Raw genomic sequence first — 7,500 nt, forward strand, 5'->3', positions numbered from 1 at the left:
GAGCGGGGTTTTCGGAGGCGTGGCGGGGTGCTGTGGAGGGAGCGGGGTTTTTCGAGGTGGGGTGCGGGGGTGCGCCGTGTCGTGGGGGGGGTGACGCGGGGTGGGGTGGGTCGAGCGGGGTTTTCGGAGGCGTGGAGGGAGCGGGGTTTTTCGAGGTGGGTGCGGGGGGGGCGTTGTGGGGGGGTGCGCCGTGTCGTGGCGGGTGACGCGGGGTGGGGTGGGTCGAGCGGGGTTTTCGGAGGCGTGGCGGGGTGCTGTGGAGGGAGCGGGGTTTTTCGAGGTGGGGTGCGGGGGGGCGTCGTGGGGGGGTGCGCCGTGTGGTGGGGGGGTGACGCGGGGTGGGGTGGGTCGAGCGGGGTTTTTGGAGGAGAGGTGGGGTGCTGTGGATGGAGCGCGGTCTTTCGAGGTGGGGTGGGGGGGGGGGGCGTCGTGGGGGGGTGCGGTGGGGTGGGGGGTGCGCCGTGACGCGGGGTGGGGTGGGTCGAGCGCGGTTTTTTGGAGGCGTGGCGGGGTGGTGTGGAGGGAGCGGGGTTTTTCGAGGTGGGGTGCGGGGGGGGCGTCGTGGGGGGGTGCGCCGTGTCATGGGGGAGTGACGCGGGGTTGGGGTGGTCAAGCGGGGTTTTTGGAGGAGAGGTGGGGTTTTTGGAGGAGAGGTGGGGTGCTGTGGAGGGAGCGGGGTTTTTCGAGGTGGAGTGCGGGGGGGCGTCGTGGGGGGGTGACGCGGGGTGGGGGTGGTCGAGCGGGGTTTTTGGAGGAGAGGTGGGGTGCTGTGGAGGGAGCGCGGTTTTTCGAGCTGGGGTGCGGGGGGGCGTCGTGGGGGGGTGCGGTGGGGTGGGGGGGTGCGCCGTGTCGTGGGGGAGTGACGCGGGGTTGGGGTGGTCAAGCGGGGTTTTTGGAGGAGAGGTGGGGTGCTGTGGAGGGAGCGGGGTTTTTCGAGGTGGGGTGCGGGGGGGCGTCCTGGGGGGTGACGCGGGGTGGGGGTGGTCGAGCGGGGTTTTTGGAGGAGAGGTGGGGTGCTGTGGAGGGAGCGCGGTTTTTCGAGGTGGGGTGCGGGGGGGCGTCGTGGGGGGGTGCGGTGGGGTGGGGGGGTGCGCCGTGTCGTGGGGGGTGACGCGGGGTGGGGTGGGTCGAGCGGGGTTTTCGGAGGCGTGGCGGGGTGCTGTGGAGGGAGCGGGGTTTTTCGAGGTGGGGTGCGGGGGTGCGCCGTGTCGTGGGGGGGGTGACGCGGGGTGGGGTGGGTCGAGCGGGGTGGGGTGGGTCGAGCGGGGTTTTTGGAGGAGAGGTGGGGTGCTGTGGAGGGAGCGGGGTTTTTCGAGGTGGGGTGCGGGGGGGCGTCCTGGGGGGTGACGCGGGGTGGGGGTGGTCGAGCGGGGTTTTTGGAGGAGAGGTGGGGTGCTGTGGAGGGAGCGCGGTTTTCCGAGGTGGGGTGCGGGGGGGCGTCGTGGGGGGGTGCGCCGTGTCGTGGGGGGGTGCGCCGTGTCGTGGGGGAGTGACGCGGGGTTGGGGTGGTCAAGCGGGGTTTTTGGAGGAGAGGTGGGGTGCTGTGGAGGGAGCGGGGTTTTTCGAGGTGGGGTGCGGGGGGGCGTCCTGGGGGGTGACGCGGGGTGGGGGTGGTCGAGCGGGGTTTTTGGAGGAGAGGTGGGGTGCTGTGGAGGGAGCGCGGTTTTCCGAGGTGGGGTGCGGGGGGGCGTCGTGGGGGGGTGCGCCGTGTCGTGGGGGGGAGACGCGGGGTGGGGTGGGTCGAGCGGGGTTTTCGGAGGCGTGGTGGTGTGGCGTGGAGGGAGCGGGGTTTTTCGAGGTGGGGTGCGGGGGGGGGCGTCGTGGGGGGGTGCGGTGGGGTGGGGGGGTGCGCCGTGTCGTGGGGGGGTGACGCGGGGTGGGGTGGGTCGAGCGGGGTTTTTTGAGGTGGGGTGCGGGGGGGGGGGGGGGGATATGCGCCGCGTCGTGGGGGGGTGCGCCGTGTCCTGGGGGAGTGACGCGGGGTTGGGTGGGTCGAGTGGGGTTTTTCGAGGTGGGGTGCGGGGGGGGGGGATATGCGCCGCGTCGTGGGGGGGTGCGGTGGGGTGTGGGGGGTGTGCCGTGTCGTGGGGGGCTGACGCGAGGTGGGGTGGGTCGAGCGGGGTTTTCGGAGGAGTGGTGGGGTGGTATGGAGGGAGCGGGGTTTTTCGAGGTGGGGTGCGGGGCGTCGTCGTTGGGGGGTGCGGTGGGGTGGGGGGTGCGCCGTGTCGTGGGGGGGAGACGCGGGGTGGGGTGGGTCGAGCGGGGTTTTCGGAGGCGTGGTGGTGTGGCGTGGATGGAGCGGGGTTTTTCGAGGTGGGGTGCGGGGGGGGGCGTCGTGGGGGGGTGCGGTGGGGTGGGGGGGTGCGCCGTGTCGTGGGGGGGTGACGCGGGGTTGGGTGGGTCGAGCGGGGTTTTTCGAGGTGGGGTGCGGGGGGGCGTCGTGGGGGGGTGCGGTGGGGTGGGGGGGTGCGCCGTGTCCTGAGGGAGTGACGCGGGGTTGGGTGGGTCGAGCGGGGTTTTTCGAGGTGGGGTGCGGGGGGGGGGGGGGGGATATGCGCCGCGTCGTGGGGGGGTGCGGTGGGGTGTGGGGGGTGTGCCGTGTCGTGGGGGGCTGACGCGAGGTGGGGTGGGTCGAGCGGGGTTTTCGGAGGAGTGGTGGGGTGGTATGGAGGGAGCGGGGTTTTTCGAGGTGGGGTGCGGGGCGTCGTCGTTGGGGGGTGCGGTGGGGTGGGGGGTGCGCCGTGTCGTGGGGGGGAGACGCGGGGTGGGGTGGGTCGAGCGGGGTTTTCGGAGGCGTGGTGGTGTGGCGTGGATGGAGCGGGGTTTTTCGAGGTGGGGTGCGGGGGGGGGCGTCGTGGGGGGGTGCGGTGGGGTGGGGGGGTGCGCCGTGTCGTGGGGGGGTGACGCGGGGTTGGGTGGGTCGAGCGGGGTTTTTCGAGGTGGGGTGCGGGGGGGCGTCGTGGGGGGGTGCGGTGGGGTGGGGGGGTGCGCCGTGTCCTGAGGGAGTGACGCGGGGTTGGGTGGGTCGAGCGGGGTTTTTCGAGGTGGGGTGCGGGGGGGGGGGGGGGGGATATGCGCCGCGTCGTGGGGGGGTGCGGTGGGGTGTGGGGGGTGTGCCGTGTCGTGGGGGGCTGACGCGAGGTGGGGTGGGTCGAGCGGGGTTTTCGGAGGCGTGGTGGGGTGGTATGGAGGGAGCGGGGTTTTTCGAGGTGGGGTGCGGGGCGGCGTCGTTGGGGGGTGCGGTGGGGTGGGGGGTGCGCCATGTCGTGGGGGGGTGACGCGGGGTGGGGTGGGTCGAGCAGGGTTTTCGGAGGCATTTGTGGTGTGGCGTGGAGGGAGCGGGGTTTTTCGAGGTGGGGTGCGGGGGGGGGGGGGCGTCGTGGGGGGGTGCGGTGGGGTGGGGGGGTGTGCCGTGTCATGGGGGTGGCGCGGGGTTGGGTTGGGTGGGGGAGTGACGAGGGGGGAAGGGGCGAAATTTGGAGGGGGGGGCGAATTTTTGGGGCGGGGGGGGGGGAGGGGTGGGGTGGTGTGTGTTGAGGGGGGGGCGAAATTTCGAGGGGGGGAAGGGGAGGGGTGGTGTGGTGTGGTGTGGTGTGGTGTGTGTTGAGGGGGGGGGGGGATTTTTGAGGGGGGGGGGGGGAGGGGTGGTGTGGTGTGGTGTGTGTTGAGGGGGGGGGGGTGGTGTGTGTTGAGGGCGGGGGGGGGGGGGATTTTTTTGGGGGGGGGGAGGGGTGGTGTGGTGTGGGGTGGTGTGTGTTGAGGGGGGGGGGGCGAATTTTTGGGGGGGGGGGGGGGGGGTGGGGTAATGTGTGTTGAGGGGTGGGCGAAATTTGGAGGGGGGGAAGGGGAGGGGTGGTGTGGTGTGTGTTGAGGGGGGGGGGGGGGGATTTTTGAGAGGGGGGGGAGGGGTGGTGTGGTGTGTGTTGAGGGGGGGGGGGGAAAGGGTGGGGAGGTGTGTATTGAGGGGGGGGGCGAATTTTTGGGGGGGGGGGGGAGGGGTGGTGTGTGTTGGGGCCGGGGGGTGGGGGGCAAATTTTGGAGGGGGGGGGAGGGGTGGTGTGGTGTGGTGTGTGTTGAGGGGGGGGGGGAGAATTTTGGAGGAGAGGTGGGGTGGTGTGGGTGTGTTGAGGGGGGGGGGAGGGGTGGTGTGGTGTGTGTTGAGGGGGGGGCGGGGTGGTGTGGTGTGTGTTGAGGGGGGGGCGGGGAATTTTTGAGGGGGGGGAGCGGTTGTGTGGTGTGTGTTGGGGGGGGGGGTGGGGTGGTGTGTGTTGGGGGGGGGGGGGATTTTTGGGGGGGGGGGGGGGAGGGGTGGTGTGGTGTGTGTTGAGGGGGGGGGGGGAAAGGGTGGGGAGGTGTGTATTGAGGGGGGGGGCGAATTTTTGGGAGGGGGGGGGAGGGGTGGTGTGTGTTGGGGCCGGGGGGTGGGGGGGCAAATTTTGGAGGGGGGGGGAGGGGTGGTGTGGTGTGGTGTGTGTTGAGGGGGGGGGGGGAGAATTTTGGAGGAGAGGTGGGGTGGTGTGGGTGTGTTGAGGGGGGGGGGAGGGGTGGTGTGGTGTGTGTTGAGGGGGGGGCGGGGTGGTGTGGTGTGTGTTGAGGGGGGGGCGGGGAATTTTTGAGGGGGGGGGAGCGGTTGTGTGGTGTGTGTTGGGGGGGGGGTTGGGGTGGTGTGTGTTGGGGGGGGGGGGGGGGGGGGATTTTTGGGGGGGGGGGGGAGGGGTGGTGTGGTGTGTGTTGAGGGGGGGGGGGAGGGGATTTTTGAGGGGGCGGGGAGGGGTGGTGTGGTGTTTGTTGAGGGGGGGGGGGGTGGGGAGGTGTGTATTGAGGGGGGGGGGGGGCGCGAATTTTTGGGGGGGGGTGGGAGGGGTGGTTTGTGTTGGGGGCGGGGGGGGGGGGGGGGGGGAAATTTTGGAGGGGGGGAGGGGGTGTGTGGTGTGGTGTGTGTTGAGGGGGGTGGCCGAATTTTGGGGGGGGGGGGGGGGGGTGGGGTGGTGTGTGTTGGGGGGGGGGGGCGAATTTTTTGGGGGCGGGGGGGGGGGAGGGGTGGGGTGGAGTGTGTTGAGGGGGGGGCGAAATTCGGAGGGGGGGAAGGGGACGGGTGGTGTGGTGTGTGTTGAGGGGGGGGGATTTTTGAGGGAGGGGGAGGGGTGGTGTGGTGTGGTGTGTGTTGAGGGGGGGGGGGGAATTTTTGAGGGGGGGGAGGCGTGGTGTGGGGTGGTGTGTGTTGAGGGGGGGGGCGAATTTTTGGGGGGGGAAGGGGCGAAATTTGGACGGGGGGGGGGGGGGGGGAGGGGTGGGGTGGTGTGTGTTGAGGGGAAGGCGAAATTTGGAGGGGGGAAGGGGAGGGTTGGTGTGGTGTGTGTTGAGGGGGGGGGGGGGGATTTTTGAGGGGTGGGGGGGGCGAATTTTGGAGGGGGGGGGAGGGGTGGTGTGTGTTGAGGGGGGGGCCAATTTTTTGGGGGGGGGGGCAAAATTTGGAGGGGGGGGGGGAGGGGTGGTGTGGTGTGGTGTGTGTTGGGGGGGGGGATTTTTGAGGGGGGGGGGGGGAGGGGTGGTGTTTTGTGTGTTGAGGGGGGGGGGGGGGGGATTTTTGAGGGGGGGGGAGGGGTGGTGTGGTGTGTTTTGAGGGGGGGGGGGGGATGTGGTGGTGTGTGTTGGGGGGGGGGGGAAATTTTTGGGGGGGGGGAGGGGAGGTGTGGGGTGGTGTGTGTTGAGGGGGGTGGGGGGCGAATTTTGGAGGGGGGGGGAGGGGTGGTGTGGTGTGGTGTGTGTTGAGGGGGGGGCCAATTTTTTTGGGGGGGGGGGGGGGGGGCAAAATTTGGAGGGGGGGGGGGGAGGGGTGGTGTGGTGTGGTGTGTTTTGAGGGGGGGGGGGGAGGGGTGGTGTTTTGTGTGTTGAGGGGGGGGGGGGGGGGGAATTTTTGAGGGGGGGGGAGGGGTGGTGAGGTGTGTGTTGGGGGGGGGGATTTTTGGGGGGGGGAGGGGTGGTGTGGGGTGGTGTGTGTTGAGGGGGGTGGGGGGGGGAGGGGTGGTGTGGTGTGGTGTGTGTTGAGGGAGGGGGGGGGGGGGAATTTTTGGGGGGGAGAAGGGGCGAAATTTGGAGGGGGGGGGGGAGGGGTGGGGTGGTGTGTGTTGAGGGGGGGGCGAAATTTGGAGGGGGGGAAGGGGAGGGGTGGTGTGGTGTGGTGTGGTGTGTGTTGAGGGGGGGGGGGAAGGGTGGGGAGGTGTGTATTGAGGGGGGGGGGGGGGCGAATTTTTGGGGGGGGGGGAGGGGTGGTGTGTGTTGGGGGCGGGGGGGGGGGGAAGGGTGGGGAGGTGTGTATTGAGGGGGGGGGGGCGAATTTTGGGGGGGGGGGGGGGGAGGGGTGGTGTGGTGTGGTGTGGTATGTGTTGAGGGGGGTGGCCAAATTTTTTGGGGGGGAGGGGTGGTGTGGTGTGTGTTGAGGGGGGGGGTGGGGTGGTGTGTGTTGAGGGGGGGGGGGGGGGGGCGAATTTTGGAGGGGGGGGGAGGGGTGGTGTGGTGTGGTGTGTGTTGAGGGGGGGGGGGAGGGGTGGTGTGGTGTGTGTTGGGGGGGGGGGGTGGGGTGGTGTGTGTTGAGGGGGGAGGGGTGGGAAATTTTTGGGGGGGGGGCGAATTTTGGAGGGGGGGGGGGGGAGCGGTGGTGTGGTGTGGTGTGTGTTGAGGGGGGGGCGAATTTTTGGGGCGGGGGGGGAGGGGTGTTGTGGTGTGTGTTGAGGGGGGGGGGGATTTTTGAGGGGGGGGGGAGGGGTGGTGTGGTGTGTGTTGAGGGGGGGGGTGGGGTGGTGTGTGTTGAGGGGGGGGGGGGGGGGGGGGGGCGAATTTTGGAGGGGGGGGGGGAGGGGTGGTGTGGTGTGGTGTGTGTTGAGGGGGGGGGCCAATTTTTTGGGGGGGGGGGCAAAATTTGGAGGGGGGGGGGGGGGATTTTTGAGGGGGGGGGAGGGGTGGTGTGGTGTGTGTTGAGGGGGGGGCGGGGAATTTTTGAGGGGGGGGGGAGGGGTTGTGTGGTGTGTGTTGTGGGGGGGGGGGTGGGGTGGTGTGTGTTGAGGGGGGCGGGGGGGGGATTTTTTTGGGGGGGGGGGGGAGGGGTGGTGTGGTGTGGTGTGTGTTGAGGGGGGGGGGGATTTTTGAGGGGGGGGGAGGGGTGGTGTGGTGTGTGTTGAGGGGGGGGCGGGGAATTTTTGAGGGGGGGGGAGGGGTTGTGTGGTGTGTGTTGTGGGGGGGGAGGGGGTGGGGTGGTGTGTGTTGAGGGGGGCGGGGGGGGATTTTTTGGGGGGGGGGGGGGGGAGGGGTGGTGTGGTGTGGTGTGTGTTGAGGGGGGGGGGGGATTTTTGAGGGGGGGGAGGGGTGGTGTGGTGTGTGTTGAGGGGGGGGCGGGGAATTTTTGAGGGGGGGGGAGGGGTTGTGTGGTGTGTGTTGTGGGGGGGGGGGGGTGGGGTGGTGTGTGTTGAGGGGGGCGGGGGGGTGATTTTTTGGGGGGGGGGG

This window comes from Lygodium microphyllum, chromosome 16 (assembly GCF_053477565.2).
Source record: "Lygodium microphyllum isolate KBCC chromosome 16, Lygodium_microphyllum_v1.1.10, whole genome shotgun sequence".
Taxonomy (NCBI): Eukaryota; Viridiplantae; Streptophyta; class Polypodiopsida; order Schizaeales; family Lygodiaceae; genus Lygodium; species Lygodium microphyllum.